The sequence below is a fragment of the Chionomys nivalis genome, chromosome 9, assembly GCF_950005125.1.
Source record: "Chionomys nivalis chromosome 9, mChiNiv1.1, whole genome shotgun sequence".
Lineage (NCBI taxonomy): Eukaryota > Metazoa > Chordata > Mammalia > Rodentia > Cricetidae > Chionomys > Chionomys nivalis.
The window spans coordinates 42,886,132-42,907,500 of record NC_080094.1 but is presented as its reverse complement, the minus strand read 5'-3'; the positions used below and the strand labels follow the sequence as shown (position 1 = coordinate 42,907,500).

At 43.3% G+C, this 21,369-nt stretch overlaps 1 protein-coding gene across 7 annotated transcripts in view; it reads right to left on the bottom strand.

Moving 5' to 3' along the window:
• The window catches only part of Slc23a2 (solute carrier family 23 member 2), a 107,836-nt gene that overhangs the window by 69,542 nt on the left and 16,925 nt on the right, over positions 1-21,369 (bottom strand). For 2 of the 7 annotated variants that reach the window (XR_009057708.1, XM_057780502.1), the window contains exon 2: positions 16,226-16,354. The exons of 3 other annotated variants lie outside the window; for them this stretch is intronic. The gene's annotated coding sequence lies outside the window, so the exon portion shown is untranslated. Of the gene's footprint in view, positions 1-16,225; positions 16,355-19,083; positions 19,194-21,369 lie in introns of those variants that run through there. 2 more of the 7 variants (XM_057780503.1, XM_057780505.1) reach the window with 2 other exon arrangements.

The following is a 21,369-nucleotide window of genomic DNA, read 5'->3' as shown; positions in this document are numbered from 1 at the left end:
CGTGCTCTGGTCCTATTAACCTGAGAACATGAGAGATTTGAGATTACCAGATGAACAACATCTATGCTGGCTCCTTAAAGAGGGGAGAAGCTGTGAAAGCAAAGCAAACCCATTGCCTACCAGCGCCCTCTAGTGTCATAATAATTAACTAGCACTGATATAAAGGTTTTTTTGTTTTTGTTTTAAAAAGTATGTAATACAAAATTTTCCAGAGCAGGAGCCAGGGTTTAGGTAGAGTGCTAGCCAGGCATCTGCAAGACCTGGGATGAATCCCACACTGAAGACAAGCCAAAGAAATTTAATTTGGAAACTTCTAACATACAAAACAGAATTAAAATACATTTATTTTGTACCCAACTTACTTTTAACTACTGGTTTCTGACTCATGGAGCAACTCCTGTGTTATCAACAGGCAAATCTTTATCTCTCATTCAACTAAAAATTCAGCTAGTACCTAGGCTCTGAAGCTGAACAAAAAGCTACACAGCCAAATTTTTCCAGTATGTCATGAAGCTAGCTAGACACACCCAGCTCTGGTCAGTGGGACTGGCGGGGGGGGCGACGGACCCCTTCTCATGGCTCTCTTGTCCTGCTAGCTACAGGGACCATCTAAGACTAAAGCGAATGTGTTTAAAAAGAGCGTGGGACAGGCTGTGAAAAGTTTCCGTTTCATTCTCCAAGCATATTAAAACCCAAACTACCCCCACCCACACACATGCAGACACATTTTATACATAGAGCAACCTGAAGGCTGGGAGTGTAAAGTGGCTGCCTAGTCTATCTGAGGCCTCAGGTTCACACCCAGCACAATGGAAATAAATGAAGAAATTTTATAGTCCCCTCACCCCCACAGCACTAGTATTCACGCATACCATGCAAGCACTACTGAGCTATACCCCAACCCAACAAACATTTAATATTTAAGTAAACTATAATGGTCATATTTCAAAAACAAAGAAACCACACATTTAAACTAAATGTAGAAATGAAACCTGGACAGAGAACTGACAAAACCCAATCAAATCTGGGGGTGTGGTGAGGAAAAGCGGGGGTTTTCCTTCTGTGGGATGGATGGAAGGTCATAGCGAAGGGCCAGTGTCTGGCTGAGAAGAATGGGTTCACTGTTCACCTTGGCTATCAGACTTATTAAACTGTCTCCTTTGGCACTTGGAGCGGGCCACTGATGGCTGTGAATGGGTGCCTGAAAGCACCTAAAGAACTCAGGTCACAGGTGGAAATAAACCTCAGCCACGGGGAGCAGCCTCCTTTGCTCAAGACCCATCTCCATGTCCTAGGTGGCACCGGGCACGAGGGAGAGTGGGAACCAGCATTCACAAAGGGCTCAGAGGCCGTTCCCACTGAGCATGCGCTGAACATGCTTACCAGCAAGGCAATGTGGATCAACAGGAGAGCAAAAATCAGCTCGTTTTGCTTCTATTATAATTGCATAATTTATCTCAAGAAAGTACATCCTGAAAATGAGAAAAGAAAACACTATCTCAGAGCACACAACAATGTGATCGTGACTACACCCATGTTAACTTTTTAGCGTGTAAGTCTCTGAGGCTGGAGAGACGGCTCCATGGCTGAGTGGGCACTGACCTAAAAGACCAGAGAGCAGATTCCAGCACCCTCAAAGAGTGATTCACACCCATTTCTAGCTCCCCAAGGATCCGCAACCTCTGGCCTCCAGAGTCCCTAGACTCTCCTACAACACACACGTAATTAAAATAACTTTTTAGAGAAAAATGTGTGGTGGCCCATGCCTTTAATCCCAGCACTCGGCAGAGGTGGGCAGATCTTTGTGGGTTCAAGGCCAGCCTAGTCTACAGAGCTAGTTCGAGGACAGCCAAGGCTATACAGACAAACCCTGTCTTGAAAAACAAAACAAAAAAGGAAGAAAAAAATGGGAAAGAAAGAGAGAGTAGGGAGCCAGAGAAATCACTCAGCAGTTAAGAGCATTTGTTGCTCTTGCAGAGGATCTGAATTCGGTTCCCGGTACCCACATGACATTTCAGTCATCCTTAATTCCAGTTCCAGGGGATCCAATGCCCTCTTCTGACCTCTGCAGGCACCAGACATGCATGTGTTGCACATACATACATACATGGCAGCAAAACAGACAGACACACTCAAAGAGTATTATGTCTCAATTACTGTCCTTGCCTTGACAAAACACCAGGACCAAGGTAACTCATAAAAGAAAGCATTTTACTGGGTTTATGGCTTCCGAGGATTAGAGTCCATGATGGCAAAGCAGTGGCAGGAACAGCTCAGTGCTTACATTTTAAACTGCAGCTAAGAGGCAGAGAAGGAGCAACAGAATGGCACAGTCTTCTGAAATCTTGAAACCCACCTCTGACACACCTCCAACAAGACCACACCACCTAATCCTTCCAAATGCTTCTACAATGGGAACCAAGTGCTCAGACATGAGCCTATGAGGGCCATTCTCATTCAAGCCACAGTATATAATCTTCTGATAACTTGATTTACACATACATATACACACATATGCACGCAAAGGCATAACCCCATCTTAGTTCAAATACCACCAAAGCCTCTAACTCAGTGATTCTCACCCTTCTTAATGCTGGGACCCTTTAATACAGTTCCTCATGTTGTAGTGACCCCAGCCATAAAATCATTTCATTGCTACTTCATAACTGTAATTTTGCTACTGTTATGACTCAGTGTAAATATTATATCCAGGCTATTTGATATGTGATGCACCCCCCTCAAAGAAGTTGAAACCCACAGGTTGAGAGCGGCTGCTCTAACTGCTGTCTATAATCAGTCTGTATAGAGGTATAGATGCGTTAGCCTAAGCTTTCACACAAGGCTAGAAGAGGAAAGAAACCACGTGTGAGGAACTAACATAACAAGCTTCTGTCAAAGGAGAAAGGAGCTTTTCTGGGAGCTCGGACCTGCACAGAAAAGCTAACAAAACACTAGGCCGCAGGGAAACTGCAGAAAAGAAACTGCTAAACTTCAGGCTGGCCAGCAAATCTAAAACAAAATAATGCCTGTCTTCGAAAAGGGATGATCACTAAAAAGACTAAACGAACACCCTAGAGGCACTTCCCACACCATGGAGAAAGGCAGGGAACAACTCATTTATATAAACAGTTGGTCTTAATCCAGCATCAGCTGCCTGATTTAAAAACATTTATCCCCAGCTGAATAGTCCTGACCTGCCTGTAATCTCCGTCATGGTAACCATTACATAACTGGCCATCTTTCTCCTTACCTTTCTTCTTGTACAAGTCATCAGCATTGTTTACATGGGTTCTTGAAACTACCCAATTTCTTTGGTAAATATTTAATTGTCTTGTTGCTAAGAATCAAACTATAAACAGTACAACATTTTTATATAACATGTTTGATAGTAAGAAAGTAAGAGGGTGACGTAAACAGCACACAGACTAAACCCAAAACAAAATCCCAGAGGCAGTAAGGTCTTAGCACAGACACTGATAGAACAAGAATGCTCCCCTCGCTGTTGAAAACTGTCAGTAGAGCTGATACCCACATCATTTTGCATCTGTGGTCCTAGCTCTTTCTACAATGGTCCTCAATCATGTTCCTGGCCCTCAAATGCAGCAGGTGTTCTCAGCTGTGAAGCCAAGGGCGGTGTTGTCATCTCTTGCTCTCAGAGACGAAAAGTCTATACGTTTAGGAAGAGCTTAGCATCTCAGGCTCGGCATTGACAGTCTCAAAGCAAATGGAAGGAGATGAGTCATTCACAGATTCCTGACGGTGATGGTGGTCTGTGCTCTGAGGTCAGAATAGACCCCGGAAGCTGTGTCTCATCTAACTGGACAGTCTGGAGTGAATAAGAGAAACACACACATACAAACTACACCATGAGTAAGACCCAAAAGGACTCGGAGCCAGTCATATAGATTGAGTAGAATCCTAGGAAGAAAGTTCTCTGGAAAGTCTACGTGGGGGTATGAAGAATCTCCAAGCATGGTAAGCACCAACTTAAACACAGCACACAGAGCAAAGGGAAAGAAGACAATCCCTTACAGGTCAGAGGACTTGAGAGCCATCCGCAAACGGAACACATTTTGGAAATCCTGAGTTTCAGAGTTCTCTGCAATCATCTCAAGAAGAAAGATCAAGAGGTACAAGGCCAGGTGTGGTAGCTCATGCCTTTAATCCCAGTATTTGGGAGGTAGAGGCAGGCAGATCTGAGTCCAAAGCTAGTCTGGTCTACATAGTGAGTTCCAGACCATGTCTCAAAAGAGGATAAACAAACTGGACGGTGGTAGTGCATGCCTTTAATCCCAGTACTCAGGAGGCAGAGGCAGGCCAATCTCTGTGAGTTCGAGGACAGCCTGGTCTACAGAGTGCGTTCCAGGACAGCCAGGACTATTTCACAAAGAAATCTTTTGTCCTGAAAAAACAAAATAATAATAATAATCAAACAAGCTAATTACTCTAAGTATGGTTTCCAACATGAACTGTTTCTACAAACCCCTCCAAATCAAAACACAAGCCAGAGGCAAGTCCCTTAAATGAACAATGCTGTGCTGGCATTCCCATGCACAGCCATGGACACTGCCTCTGTCTCAGAATCCCCAAAATAACGAGAAGGCCATGGAGACAGCTGTGAACTTTATTGTTTAAGTGTGAAGACAAGAAACAGAAGCCTGGCCGGGCGATGGTGGGGCACGCCTTTAATCCCAGCACTCGGGAGGCAGAGGCAGGCGGATCTCTGTAAGTTCGAGACCAGCCTGGTCTACAGAGCTAGTTCCAGGACAGGCTCCAAAGACAGGCTTCGAAACCCTGTCTCGAAAAACGAAAGAAAGAAAGAAAGAAAGAAAGAAAGAAAGAAAGAAAGAAAGAAAGAAAGAAAGAAACAGAAGCCTGCATATTTTCAACACAAGTACAATTCTTTCTTCCCAATACTTGAGTATCTAATTTTAGACATGTGTATATATGCTTAAGTATATGTCTGCACACCACACGCACGCCAGAGTCTACAGAAGTCAGAGAGGGACTGACTGGGCCCTCTAGAACTGGAGCTACAGGCAGCTGTGAGCCATCATGTGTGTGTCAGGAACTGAACCTGGAGAATTTGCAAGTTTGTATTCTTAACAGAGTAAATAGCTTCAATTCCTTACTGGTTGAATTTGTAAAAGCCACAAATATTAGGATTAAAGTATGCAAGACTCTTGCAATTGAGGAGTGACTAGACAAAAACATTAGGCAAATAAAAAAAAATTAAAAAGAAACAGAAATGATAAGGAAACGGGTATAGTAACACACATTTTTAATCCCAGTTCTCTATTTGGGAGGCAAAAGCAAGTAGATCTCTGTGAGTTCCAGGCCAGCCAGAGCTATGTACATAGTGAGACCCCTATCTCAAAAAGCAAGCAAGAAAGAATGAAGAAGGAAGATGTGCCCAAAAAAAAAAAAAAAAAAAAATGGCTCAGGGGTTAAGAGCACTTGTTGCTCTTTCAGAGCCACAAGTTCGGTTCCCAGGACATAATGGCTGTGATTCTAGTTTCTCTTCTGGCCTCCACTGGCACTAAGACACACACATGAAACACCGACATACATAGAGGCAAAACCCTAATACACATAAAATAAAAATAAATAAACCTTAAAAGGGAAAAAGAGCTGGGCGGTGGTGCAGGCCTTTAATCCCAGCACTCGGGAGGCAGGTGGATCTCTGTGAGTTCAAGGCCAACCTGGTCTACAAGAGCTAGTTCCAGGACAGGCTCCAAAGCTACAGAGAAACCCTGTCTCGAAAAAACAAAACAAAACAAAACAAAAAGGAAAAAAAATAAAAGCAAATCCAAGGATGATATAGACAAGCTGAACTTGGTGATACATTTGACAAACGTCAATTAGAGACAACCAAATATTAAAGAAATTCAATGAAACAAGAGCAGAGAAAAATCTACAAAAGAAAATGAGGGTGGGTGGCAACTTGGACTCAAGAGCTGAGAACGTTTATTTTGCAAGTGTCCTCAGACAGACCTCTACCTTTTGCTCCCAGCATCAATCTTACCACTAGATTATCCTCCCCATAAGGAAAACTAGTGCAGCTGTTCTGTTCTCTTCCTGTCTTTAAAAATGCAAATAGTAGCCAGGCAGTGGTGGCGCTCACCTTTAATCCCAGCACTCAGGAGGCTGGGATCTCTGTGAGTTCGAGGCCAGCCTGGTCTACAAGAGCTAGTTCCAGGACAGGCTCCAAAACTACACAGAGGAACCATCATCTAACAAAAAATAAAAATATGTTGTTGCAGTATCATTTGTAACATCAAAACTAACCAAAACTAGGACTCAGCCTGGTGGTGTGTAAGCTTGGGAAAATGAGACAGGGCTGTCTGGGCCACAGAACTTAAGCCCAGGCTGAGACCTTGCCTCATTTTTTAAGAAAGAAAAAAAAAATGGGGGAGGGGAGTGCTGTGGGCAGAGCTTGGTGATAAAGCATGTAAGGGCCATGGGTTTGTTTCATGTACTGAAACAAACAAGCAGACATGCTACTGTCCATCAAGCTTTGAGATAAGAAAGTAGGAAAGGACCAGGCGATGGTGGCACATGCCTTTAATTCCAGCACTTGGGAGGCAGAGGCAGGCAGATCTCTGTGAGTTCGAGGCCAGCCTGATCTACAAGGGAGTCCCAGGGGCTCCAAAGCTACAGAGAAACCCTGTCTCGAAAAACCAAAAAAAAAAGAAAGAAAGTAGAAAAGGTGGGAGGAATGATGTTTCTTAGTGATATGTTAGTGCTTTGATGCCATTAATTAAACCGCAGTGATTTGAGAACACTCCACTGCCGTGGCGACCCAAGGAGTCAATAGCAGCACACTCAGCAAAGCTTTGCTAATAAGGATAGCCAAAAGCAAAAGAAGCAAAACAAATATTTACCTCCTACCTTGTAATTAATGTGTCAAGACTGAACACGTTTATTTTTTAATCTGCTTACTGAAGGGCTTTGGCAGGCCTTGCCCTTCCTCCATTCCCTCTTTCCTTGCTAAACTGTTAGATTACATTCCTAAAGCTAGCCAAGGTCTATTCCCGTATTTGACCACTTCCTCCTGAGGCTGACTCCCAAGTTCCAGCTATCAAAATATTGAAGCCCAGCAATCAGAAGGCCCTTCTGACACAAGTGACAGATCATGCTGGTGAGGACGTGGAGCAAGGAGATCACTCATCTACTGCTGGTGGGAGTGCAAATTTGTACAGCTACTATGGGAATCAATAAGGCTGCTTCTCAGAGAACTGGGAATCAACCTACCTCAAGACCCAGCTACAGCACACCTAGATGTAAACCGAGGACGCTCCCTCCTATGACAAGGCCACTTACTCAACTTATGTTCACAGCAGCTTTATTCGTAATAGCCAGAAACTGGAAACAACCTAAATGTCCCTCAACTGAAGAATGGATAAAGAAGATGTGATATATTTACATAATGGAGTACTATACAACTGTTAAAAACGATGATATCATGAAATTTGCAGGCAAATGGACGGAACTTGAAAAAATTATCCTGATTGAGGTAACCCAGACCCAGAAAGGCAAACACAGTATGTACTTACTCATAAGTGAATATTAGCTATAAAACAAAGACTAACCAGGCTACAATCCACAGCCCCAGACACACTAACAAAGAGGGCTCAGAGGGGGCCAGGACAGAAAAGAATCTCCCTGGGAAGGGGAAATAGACTTTGTGGGCGGACAGGCGGGTAGGGTTGGGAGCAGGAGGGATAAAGTGTGGGGAAGTAAATACTGGGAGAAACGGTCGGGACGGGCGGGCCTTTAGGGGCCAGGTGGAAACCAAGTACAAGGAAACTCCATGGAATCTACGAGAGAAGCCTAACAAAGACTGTTAGTAATGGGGACATGGAGCCTGAACTGGCCATTTTCTATAACCAGGCAAGGTCTCAAGTGGAAGGATTGGGACACCAACCCAGTCACAGAACTTTGACCTACAGTTTGTGATGCCTACAGAGGAGGCCTAGCAGAATCCTCATCAAAGGGAACAGAAAGACTCCATCCAGCTACTGGTAGGAGCAGGTGGAGAGTCCCACAGATAAGCCTTAGCTCTGGGAGTCAGTCCTGCAGAGGAGAGGGAGAATCAGGACCAAAGGAACCAGGTGACAGGGACCTATGAGAACACAGACCCACAAAACCAACTGACTAGCTCTCAGAGATCAGGGGGCCTGCAGAGGTGTGACCTAGGTCCTCTGCATATATGTCATAGCTGAGTAGCTTGGTGTTCTTGTGGGATTCCTAAAAGTGGGAGCAGGGGCGGTTGCTGACCCTTTTGCCTATTTATGGGACCTTTTCCCTTCAACTGGGTTGCCTCGGGCCTATAGTCATAACTACCTGAAACACTAAAGCAGGAGGCTCATAAGTTCAAGGCCTGCCTAGGCTAAAAGGTAAGTTTGAGGCCAGCCTAAGATACATAATAAATTCAAGGCTAGTCTCAATCACTTAATCCCTTGTATCAAATAACTCAATAAAAAGTATGAGCTAGGGATGTAGTGCAGTGTTTGGAATATTTATCTAGTGTGTTCAAATCCCAGCACCACCAAAATAAAATTCTCTGTTGCACAAGATAGCCCCCCCCCACTCACCCACCAGGCTTCTCTGTATAACACCGGGCACTCTGTCAGCCTCTGCCACCACCAGCTGGAGCACAAAATATTTTCAAAGACAGTACTTCGGAAGAATACCTATAAAATCAATTTTGCTCTCAGCTGGAATTTCTTCATGGATTTAAACTTAGCATGGGGCTTTGACTGGAAACACAAGCATGTTAAGTCTATTCTAAAGTAGTGCTGGCAAGTTTATCAGAGCACATCACTGCAATTGTCCTGTTAGTTATTGTTGTTACTTACTATACCCACTCATATACTAATCTTTACCCTGAGTGTCTGAATTTTTTTTTTCTTTCCTGGTTTTTCAAGAAGGGTTTCTCTGTGTAACTTTGGAGCCTGTCCTAGAACTTGTTCTGCAGACTAGGCTGGCCTCGAACTCACAGAGATTCACCTGCCTCTGCCTCCCGAGTGCTGGGATTAAAGGCGGGCAGTGTGCACCATCACCCCTCTCCCCCCAACAGTAAAGTGGTTTCTTTCCTGCCAGGTCTTGGAGCACAGAGTGATAAAAGTAGGGGGGTCAAAGCCATCAGGACAGCAAAGCCCCTGTATTAACCACTGTTCCAGGTTGCCCAAACACTACCACAATCAAGATTTAGTAACATATTCAGACATGTGCTTCTCAAAATGGTTACACTCTGCCTCTGCAGCTGAAGTATGGGTGGCTGCACAGACTCCTTCTATAATCACTGGAGCCTGTGGGAATGAGGATTGTCCCCCATAAGCTCATGTATCTAAACACTCGGTCCTTGGCTGGTGGCACTACTGGAGGTTAGGGAAGTTTTAGAATACAGCACTGGGGAAGGACTTATAGAAGAGTTTATAGCCTAAGCCCACCTCCAGTTTGTTCTCTACTGTGTGTAGCTGGAGATCTGATCTCTCAGGTTTGTGCCCTGACCACCTGCTGCCATGCCTCTGCCATGCCTGTGCCTTGACTATGGACTCTCCTTCTGAAACTCTAACAAAACACCCCTCTTCCTTCTATAAGTTGCTTTAGCAACAGAGAAGTAAAATGCACCTGTCCATACATTTACAGTACAAACCCAGAGCCAGACTCAGTGGCCATCTCATGCACAGTCAGCCCAGCTCTGCTCAGGGCCTGGCCCAGGAGTGCTGAGAAAGCCAACAGTTTGGGCAGACCAACTGGAAAGTCCTCAGCTGAGAAGTTTCCCAGCTGTTACTGAAGGTGTTGGTCTGGCATCAGGATTCACCAGTAGGCTAGGGGTAAACAAGCACAGAAGTACCAGAGTCTGGCCTTCAATCAGCCATCGTGAGCCTGCCTTTCCCACCCCAACTTCAGGAACACGAGTCTTTAGATGGGTAGCTGAATGGATAGATGGGTAGAAAATTTTTTAAGTAATTAAAATGTGAATGAAGAAATGTATATGTTTCCCTTCTAAAACAATGTAAAACTTAACAAAATAAAATCTTCATAACTCTCAGAGGAGGCACAATGTAGCAACCACCACCAAAGATTATTCAAGAGGTATAATGGGGTGGAGGTTGAGTGCTTGCTGCCAGAACCTCTGTGAGCAGCAGCCAATTGTTTGTAACTGCAGCCCTCTTCTGGGCCTCCGCAAGCACCAGCACACACAACTCACACAGACACATACAGAAAAAAAATAACATTTAAAGTAAAACTAAAAAGTATATGGATAGAAGATGAAAAAGAAGTCTTTTTAAAAGACTTATGTTTTCAAAAAGTGTACTGTTTTGTTCTTTGAGACGTGCAGGCTACACAGTTATCTACCATATGACCCTACCTCAGAGAAACATTAATACATACATGTATGTGCATACACTGATGAGGACAAACCTCAGGCTGCTTGCTTTCAAGTGGGAGGAAGAGCATAAGATTCAACACAATGTCCATCAAAATCCCAACAAAATTCTTCAAAGACCTCGAAAGAATGATACTCAACTTCATTTGAAAAAGCAAAAAACCCAGGATAGCCAAAATAATCCTGTACAATAAAAGAACTTCTGGAGGCATCACAATCCCTGGCTTCAAACTCCATTACAGAGCTACAGTTCTGAAAACAGCCTGGTACTGGCATAAGAACAGACAGGAGGACCAATGGAACCGGATATCAATCCACACATCTTCGAACACCTGATCTTTGATAAAGAAGCAAAAAATATCAATGGAAAAAAGAAAGCATATTTAACAAGTGGTTCTGGCATAACTGGAATATCAACATGTAGAAGAATGAAAATAGACCTATATCTATCACCATGCACAAAACTCAAGTCCAAAATCGATCAAAGACCTCAACATAAAGCCAGCCACACTGAAACTTATAGAAGAGAAAGTGGGAAATACACTTGAACGCATTGGCACAGGGAACCACTTCCTAAATAGAACCCCAGCAGCACAGACACTGAGAGAAACAATTAATAAATGGGACCTCCTGAAACTGAAAAGCTTCTGTAAAGCAAAGGACATGGTCAACAAGACAAAACGACAGAATGGGAAAAGATCTTCACTAACCCCACATCAGACAAGAGGTCTGATCTCCAAAATATACAAAGAACTCAAGAAATTGGACACCAAAAGATCACATAATCCAATAAAAAAAAAAAATGGAGTACAGACCTAAACAGAGAACTCTCAACAGAGGAATCTAAAATGGCTGAAAGACACTTAAGGAAATGTTCAACATCCTTAGTCACCAGAGAAATGCAAATCAAAACAACTCTGAGATTCCATCTTACACCTGTAAGAATGGCCAAGATCAAAAACACTGGTGACAACTTATGCTGGAGAGGTTGTGGGGAAAAGGGAACACTTCTGCATTGCTGGTAGGAATGCAAGCTGGTACAACCCCTTTGGATGTCAGTGTGGTGATTTCTCAGAAAATTAGGAAACAACCTTCCTCAAGACCCAGTAATACCACTTTTGGGTATATATCCAAAGGATGCTCCAATCATGCCACAAGGACATGTGCTCAACTATGTTCATAGCAGCATTATGTGTCATAGCCAGAACCTGGAAACAACCTAAATGCCCCTCGACCAAAGAATGGATAAGAAAAATGTAGTACATTTACAGAATGGAATAGTACACAGCAGAAAAAAATAACGATAACTTGAATTTTGCAGGAAAATGGATGGAGCTAGAAAACATTATTTTGAGTGAGGTAACCCAGACACAGAAAGACAATTATCACATGTACTCACTCATAGGTGGTTTTTAAACATAAAGCAAAGAAAGCCAGCCTATAAATCACAATCCCAGAGAACTAAGACAACAATGCGGACACTAAGAAAGACTTACATAGATCTAACCTACATGTGAAGTAGAAAGTAGAAAAAGACAAGATCTCCTGAGTAAACTGGGAACATGGCGACCTTGGGGGAGGGCTGAAGGAAGGAGGGGAGTAGAGAAAAATGTAGAGCTCAATAAATATCAAAAAAAAAAAAAAAAAGATTGTGCGTCCAAGCCAGGCAGTGATGGTGCACATCTTTAATCCCAGCGCTTGGGAGGGCTGAGGCAGGCAGATCTCTGAGTTTGAGGCCAACCTGGCCTCCATAGTGATTTCCACTACAGCCAGAGCTGTTACACAGAGAAGCCCCATCTTATAAACCCAAAAAGGAAAGGGGAAAGAAAAAAGATTGTAAGACCTTCCTAATTTATACAATTCTGAAAACTCTGAGTTATTTTCTAACATGTATATGCTTCTTTTGATATAGAGATATATCATTCTTTACAGGTGGAAGCTGGAGGATCAGGAGTTCAAGGTCAGCCAGGGCTACAGGAGACCCTGTCTCAAAAAAAAAAAAAAAAAAAAAAAAAAAGGCTAAAAGCATTAATTTTAAAAATAAGGGCTCCACAAGGGCAAAATTCAAAACTCACAATTAACAAGATATCACTTTAGCACACAAATTACATAAAAATCCAGGAAGTGCAAATCAAAGTCCTAGACATCTTACAGACGTATTTGGGGAAGTGTTTAATGCTGACTGGAAAAATGAGTGGAAAGACTGGCTTCCTCCTCTACTAGGCAAGGATTGGAGAGCAAACCACAGAGCTGGGTCACAAGTTCTAAATGCAAATCAGCATTTCAAGAAAGGAATCTCTAAAGAAAAGTTAACAGAAGTCCAGCACCACAAACCAACCAGGCCTGGACACTGAGCGAGTGCCCTTCTACCTAGTCTCCTCCCCACGTGAATCCTCCAACCACAAGGCCACAGGCCTCAGATCAAAGTGGCGCTCCTAGAGCAGGCCAGGACGTCTCCGAGCATGGGGTCGTCAACTCTCCCACAAATGTTTGAGCATCAACCTCTATTGCTCATGGTAGGTTTGGTCACAAAGGAGTCACAAGGTTAAGTAAGCATCTCTAATCAAAAATCCCAAATCTGCTAACAAAAGTACACAATTTACACCATGAAACTTTAGGGTTTTTTCTTTCGTTTTTATTAAATGTTTTCATTTATTTAGCTTCTCCTTCCTCCTCTCTTCCCATTCCACTCCCCCCCACTTCCTGTCTATCCTGCCCCCCACCCACCCACTTCTCCTCCGTTCAGAAAGAGGCAGAACTCCCATGGGAGTCAACAAAGCAGGTCATATCAGGTTGAGGTAGGACCAACTCCCCCTGCATGGAGGCTGGGTGAGGCATCCCTGCATCATGAAAGCCATCCATGAAACTTTGTTTAAACCACAAAACTATTTTAAAGTATTGCATAAAGTTACCTTAAGGCTATATGTATATGAAGTATACAAAACATAAAATGAATTTCATGTTTAGAACTGGATCTTACCCTTAAAATCTCACTATAAAAAAGTAAAATACTTCTGGTCCTAACCATTCTAGAAAAGGGATATTCAACCTGTGCATGTTGCAGTTGCCAATCTTTGATTTCACACAGAAAATACATAAATAAAAATCACCAAAAACTATGGAGTAGAAATAATACAAAATTACCATCAATTACTGACTCTCACCATCATTTCCCTAAAGACATCTACTGTTCAGAAGCAAGAAGAGCAGAAGTCAGCATCTCTCAGCTGCCAGGTATGGCATCAACTTAGCAGATGAAACAGTAATCAGCTGACAAAAATACCACGTCATGATCTAAATAACAAGACCCAAAACGCATTTAATTTGGATTAAAACTATGTGCCTGAAAGCAGCGCACACTCAGCACAGACCAACTCTTCAGGCTTTTAAGGACTTAGTGGAGAGACACCTTACAGCTGCAAATCTGAACAAAACAGGAACTTCTTTTTGTTGTAGTTGTTTGCTTGCTTTGAAAACCTGAACAAGGGGCTGGAGAGATGGCTCAGCAGTTAAGAGCATTGCCTGCTCTTCCAAAGGTCCTGAGTTCAATTCCCGGCAACCACATGGTGGCTCACAACCATCTGGATTGAGGTCTGGTGCCCTCTTCTGGCCTGCAGACATACACACAGACAGAATATTGTATACATAATAAATAAATAAATATTTAAAAAAAAAAAAGAAAACCTGAATAAGTAACTAAGTGACTGCAGAAATAGACAAAAGCAAATGACTGCCCCAAAGCAGGTGCCACCTCCCAACCTCCCCACAAGAAGCAGGAGACCACAGAAAACCGAGCTCACAATTCAGCCACTGTTTCCTCCTTCTAGAAACAAGCTTTGAGAATATCTGGACCCAGGCTTGACTCTTTTGGTCTTCTTTTAGAAACTGTGGGTACTTTACCCATATTTTCAGTAAGAGTTAGGGTTTTCTCGCTCACTTGTAAGAGCTCCTCATAACTTAAGGGTAGCAAGTCTTTGCTGTATTGCTATTTCTAACAAGCCGTAAAAACCACTTAAAAATATTTCTAGCCGGGCGGTGGTGGTGCACGCCTTTAATCCCAGCACCTCGGGAGGCAGAGGCAGGCGGATCTCTGTGAGTTCGAGACCAGCCTGGTCTACAAGAGCTAGTTCCGGGACAGGCTCCAAAACCACAGAGAAACTCTGTCTTGAAAAAGCAAAAAAAAAAATATTTCTAAGTCAGCCGGGCGGTGGTGGCGCACGCCTTTAATCCCAGCACTCGGGAGGCAGAGGCAGGCGGATCTCTGTATGTTCGAGACCAGCCTGGTCTATAAGAGCTAGTTCCAGGACAGACTCCAAAAACCACAGAGAAACCCTGTCTCGAAAAACCAAAAAAAAAAAAAAAAAAAATATTTCTAAGTCAAATAAATCAAGGATAAACCCTTCTACCACTTTCAGGCTTAGCATGGCCTCCGCTCTGAAAATCGGCCACTGAAAAGTAGCCACCATTTACAGTTAAACACTTCTGATCAAAAATAAATCTAAATGTTTCTTTAAAACTTTCTGTTGTTGCTGCTGGTTTTTTGAGACAGGGTTTCTCTGTGAAACAGTGCTGGTTGTCCTGGAACTCACTCTGTAGACCAGGCTGGCCTCAAACTCACAGAGATCCTCCTGCCTCTGTCTCCCAAGTGCTGGGGTTAAAGGGGCATGCCTCCACTAACTGCATATAAGTGTTTTAGATAAAAACTATAAATCTAAAACCAAAAAACAAACAAACGAGGGCCAAGCGGTGGTGGCACACTTTAATCCCAGCATTTAGGAGGCAGAGGCAGACAGATCTCAAGGCCAGCCTGCTTCACAAGAGCTAGTTCCAGGGCAGCTAGAGCTGTTACACAGAGAAACCCTGTCTCAAAAAAACCAAAAGGAAAAAACCAAAAACAACAACAACAACAAAAACCTACAAAACCTATGGGCTAGAGAGATGGTCTGGGGTTAAGATCATGGACTACTTTTTCAGAGGACCTGGGTTTGATTTTTAGCAATTGAGTCAAGTGGCTCTCAACTGCTGTGACTTCAGCATTGCCGTTCATCATAGAAGGAAGTCAGAACAGACAGGGCAGGATCTTGGAGCTGATGCATAGAGCATGGAAGGGTGCTGCTTATTGGTCTGCTTCCATGGCTTTGCTCAATCTGCTTTCTTATAGAACGCAGGACCACCAACCCAGGAATAGCACCACCCACCATAGGCTGAGCCTAATCAATCACTAATTAAGAAAATGCCTGAGAGTTGGATCTTATAAAGGCATTTTTCTCAATTGAGGGTCCCTCCTTTCAGATGACTCTAGCTTGTTTTAAGTTGACATAAAACTTGCCAGGACAACATGTTTAATCTATTATTACAAATAGTATAATATATTCTCATCTCTAGAAATATGGAGATAGAGAAAACTAGGGCTTCACCATCCTAATTATAAAGCCCTAAGTAATAAAAATACAATTTATATTCTAGGCAAAAATGGTAAAGTTTAAAAGTCCAGTGGCAATCAATTATCAAAGTCAAACTTGGTAGCACAGTGATCCTGCTTCCCCTTAGTGAACTGCACCTTCACTAACTAGTCAGCCTTCAATCACACTGAAAAGGCCATTGTGTTTGCATCAGCCAAAACCTAAAGTCTTTCCCAAATTGTCTTAGCGTGATCACAATTAGAGGATGGGCACATTACAGTGACTCAGGTCACTGCCCAAAACCAAAGACCTGGAAATGGTCCTGCCCAGACCACGGCAAGGGAAAAGGCAAGCACAGAGCACTTGGACATGCTGCAGTCCCACCGCCTCCACAGGGCAAGGGAGGACAGAGAGCTGGACTCACAGTCTGCTGGCAGCCGCTCACCAGTTGCTCAGGGAACAGAGGTAGACCTGTCCCATCTCCTTTCTCAATTGATGGAAGTGCCAAGGTGCACTCTCAGCCCTCAACAGGATGCAGTGTCCTGCTGGGTACCTGAAAGCCACAAACAGGACCTCAGAGTCAAAACGGCCAATAAGCATTAATCCTATTAAAGACATGGTTCCAGAACATGACTGCTAAAGGAGGCTCAGTTCAAACAAAGCACGACAGACAGCATCAGCCTTCTAGGGCTAGTATCTAAGCATGAACGCAGTTTTGAAGTTTATTTTGTCATTCTATGCAAAACAGATTCAAAAAGAGCACTCTAATGTCAACCCCAGACAAACCTAAGGGACCCAAACTCAGGCCGGGAATGTTAAGTGTGGAGACCACACCTGGTGTCCCTCTCTCATTCTCTGGGGTAACAGACTCTAGTCTACCTTACTTTCACTGCAAAAACACCCTTGGGGGGGAAAAAAACCTGGGGGTGGGTCAGAGTCAAGGCTCCCTAGTTAAGAACAACACTGGCTTCCAGAGAAGCCAAGTTTGGTTCCTAATACCCATGTGGTAACTCACAACCAAATTCCAGTTCCAGGGATCTGGTGCCTTCTTCTGATCTCACTAGGCACCAGGCATGCCTGTGGTGTACATACATAAATAGAAGCAGGCAAAAACACTCATACATATAAAATAAACTAAATCTAAAATACATGTATTCAAATTTCTAAGTTCAAGGTGGCAGCTGGTTTTTCCATGCATATTTTAGTAAACAATTAAATTTGAAATCTAAAATATACTTTAAAGAAAATCATGGTCTGAAAGATTTTTCTTCATCCTTTAAAGAAAACAGAAAACAAAAAACCGGTTTTGGAGGAAGGAGTTGCTGTTTTGAAGCAGGGTCTCACTATGCAGCTCTGGCAGGCTTCAACGGCAGAGATTCACCTACCTCTTGTCTCCCCAGTGCTACCAAACCTCACTAAACTTTACTATTTGAAAAACAACATTTTTCTGCCAGGCAGTGGTGGCATGCACCTTTAATCCCAGCACTCAGAAGGCAGAGGCAGGCGGGTATCTTGAGTTCCACCGCCAGCCCGGCCTATGGACCAAGTTCCAGGACAGCCAGGGCTATACAAAGCAACTCTGTTGCAGGGTGGATGGGACACAATATTTCTAATTTGAAAATTAAACTAAAGAAAAGTGATCTTGCCGGGCGGTGGTGGTGCACGCCTTTAATTCCAGCACTCGGGAGGCAGAGGCAGGCGGATCTCTGTAAGTTCGAGACCAGCCTGATCTACAAGAGCTAGTTCCAGGACAGGCTCCAAAACCACAGAGAAACCCTGTCTCGAAAAACCAAAAAAAAAAAAAAAAAAAGTGATCTTTAAATAAAATTTATTTCTCAAATGCATCATAAAATAAGATTACCAGAGAAGCTGTAGAAACTCAATGTTTTATTAAAATACTAATATTCCTGATATAGAGATAGAGATATAGAGATATAGAGAGAGCTATTATAAACCACCAAGAAAAACAAACTAAGAAAAATTGGGAACAAATAAGCCAAACAAAATATAAATGCAAAACAAAATCATTAAAAGTGCACCAGAGACTGGAGAAATGTGATGGCTTCGTGGTTCCGAGCACTTTCTACTCTTGCAGAGAACCTGGGTTCAGTTCCCAGCACCCATGTAAACAAACGCCTGGCAGGCATGTAATCCACCACAGAATCCCTATGACAAGCTGGGAGCAAGATTTCTTTTTTTTTTTTCTTTTTTTAATTTTATGTGCATTGGTTTATATGTCTGTGTGAAGGTGTTGGGTCCCCTGAAACTGGAATTACAGACAGTTATAAGCTGCTGCGTGAGTTCTGGAAAAACAGTCAGTGCTCAACCGCTGAGCCATCTTTCCAGCCCTGCAAGACTTCTTAATACTGCAAGCTCAGGCAAGAGACGCTGCTTCAGTATCAAGTGGTGAGCAACTGAGGAAGAAATTCAGTCACAGGCACTCACATATGCATGTGCACATACATGGGGAACATTCATATACACACATTACACACACGCAAATGATAATAAAAATCCTTCAAATTGCAAAAGATGCCCCTTTCAAAAATTTAAATAACCAGAAAAATGCACATAGATTTTCATAAAAGGCAAATCTCCATTGTATATTGTTCACTATGGCAAGAAAAAGTGGGGGGGAAGCCAAAGCTCAACAGAAGGATTTGTCATGTCAATTGAGATGCACTGCACACAAAGAAGCTGTTAAAAATCGAGCTGTAAAGAAGTATTTAGTCACATTCCTAAGGCAGAGTGCTAACGGTTTACGTTTTTACGTTTATTTCTTTACTGAAAAGGAGACCCCGCACCTTAGCACGCACTTAAAGTGAGAGAACAACTTGTCAAAGTCAGTTCTCTCCTTCCTCGGGCGGGCGTGGAGACTGGCCCCAGGTCATCCGCTTGGCGCAAGCACCTTCGCCCACCATGCCACCTCACTGGTTTGGTTATTTTTTTTTAAGCCGCTGTCTGATCTCTGTGTTGGAAGTTATACTTGATGGGTGCATTTCCACATACACGGAAAGTTTACTTTCAAATACAACGTGAAACCCTGCGTGTTCAGTGAGGTAAAGCAAGGAGCTACTTCACCACAAGTCTCGCATTTCATCACTGCGAGCAGAAGGATGCCTGTCTCACTTCCAGAGAGCCTTCCAGTAATTCTGACCAACAGCTTCAGTGTTCTCTATAGGACAAGTCCTGAAAATAGCTGAAGTGCCAGCATATTTTTTCAATCCATTTCTTTTTTTTTTTTTATTCATTAAGTATACAATATTCTGTCTGTGTGCATACCTGCAGGCCAGAAGAGGGCACCAGACCCTATTACAGATGATTGTGAGCCACCATGTGGTTGCTGGGAATTGAACTCAGGACCTTTGGAAGAGCAGACAATGCTCTTAACCGCTGAGCCATCTCTCCAGCCCCTCAATCCATTTCTGATTACAAAAAAAAAGAAAACGAAAAAGAGGAGAGGAGAAAGTCAGATTTTTGAGACATGACACCCTCCAGGGACTACTCGATCTGCTTTCTACACAGATCAGGGACAACTCTACATACCCATGAGAACTCAATTTGCAAAATCATTTCATTTATTGGGAGAACAAAGTCAGCAATGTTGGTGGCCACACTAAATTAAGAGATGGCAAACAGCCAGCTATGGTGGTGCACACCTTTAATCCCAGCACTCAGGAGGCAGAGGCTGGTGGATCTCTATGAGTTCAAAACTAGCCTGGTCTACAAAGTGAGTTCAGGACAACCAGGGCTGTCACACAGAGAGACCCTGTCTGGAGGAGGCGGGGAGGAGTTGGCAAACAAAGCAGATATCTAATTCATACACCAAAGAGACAGGGGCTCCACGGTTAGTAACGGGTGTTTCCCTCCATTCCCAGTATCAATCAACTCTGCAGGGCTCTGAAAGTCATACATGTCTGAGCTGTAGTTCCTTTAGAGCTCTGGTTCTCAATCCTGGCTGCACAATGAAATTGCCTGGAAAAATCTTTAAAACTCCAATACTCCAATGAATGCAGAAACTGCATCTCAGATTCTGGGATGAGACCAGGCATCCACAGTTTCTCCAAATTCCCCAGGTAATTTCAGTGTGCTGTTAAGTTGGGACCACTGATCTCAAGCACCTTTCTTCAAATAGATAACGAATGACCCATAAGGGTGATGGTTGGGGGTGGGGGGATAAAGCAATGACTGAGGGTCAGCAAATTTTTAATTCCTTTTTTTTTTTTCAAGTAATTCTTGGTACCACCACCAAATCTGATCTACCAATTCCATGCAATCACTCTCAAAAAATCCCGTCTGCCTTTTTGGCAAAAGCTGACAGACTAATCCTGAAAGTCACATAAAAATACACAGGTCCAAGAATAGCAAAAGAACAAAAGCAGAAGCCTACTTTTTCTCCAGCTTCAAAACTGAACAGAAAGACATGGTAATTTAGACAGGGCGGTATAAGGACAAACACAATGTTGGCATAAGGACATACATATAAACTAATGGAATATAACAGAGAACCCAGAAATAAATCCTAACACAATTCAACAGAGTAGTCTTTCCATCAAGTGGCCCTAAGACAACCTGAGTTAATAGAAGACTTTCCTGAGAGATATGCACAGTGATACAGACATCTTGTAGGAAAGTAGGGCAGTCAAAATGAAATCTGGAAAACGTATTTTAAGAGTTGATGGACACCAAAAGAAATAAAAGTGTGAGATTTCAAACCTGAAAATAAATTTTAAAGAGTTTAAAACATTTGGTACATCAACCTAAATCAGTACTGAGCAAGTAAACTCAACCAGTATCTGTCATGAGTAATATTATAACACAGATTCCCTGTGCAGTCAAAGGACTTAGAAGAGCTTCTACTCCTAATCAGCTTGCAGTCCTGCAACCGTGGACCCTAGATGGAGGTGTTGGGAGCACACACACCAGAGAAAGCAGGAGGGACGCCAGGCCACAGGGTGAGCATCCCAGGAGCTCACAAGGGGCTTCAGCGATGACACAGGAGCCTCAGGAGCAAGGGGGTGGACTGAGAAGGGACAGGACAGAAAGCTGCTGCTGTGCACATAGTCAGTCTATCTGCACATGGAGAGGAGACAGAAACTCCTCTGAGGAAGAACGTTTTCAAAGACTCTGACACAAGCAGCTACACAATATAACGGCATGAGCTAAAAACAAGAAAGCCCCTGGAATGGGCCTGAAGAGAAATATAACTAATTCCTCCTGGCAAGAAATGTAGAGTCATCCTCAATCCAGCAGGGAATGCGAACTTACTGGAGAACTACCATAGTGATCAGGACAGACCCTACCAGGATCCCAAGAAACTCTACGGGATTGGGAAGGTTAAGCCAACCAAGCCAAGCTCACTAACCTGGCTTCAATGTCCAGAACCCATATGGTGGTAGGAACTGACTCGCCATAGCCTGTTCTTGTAAACAATTTTAAAACCCTCTACTCTGCCTCGGGCTGGCAGGGGTGGGTACAGCTCGACAGCAGAGGGTCTGAGGCAAGGTCTGTGTAATTCAAGCTGGCTTTGAACCTTATATCCCAGACTGGCCTAAGCCTCAGCCTCCC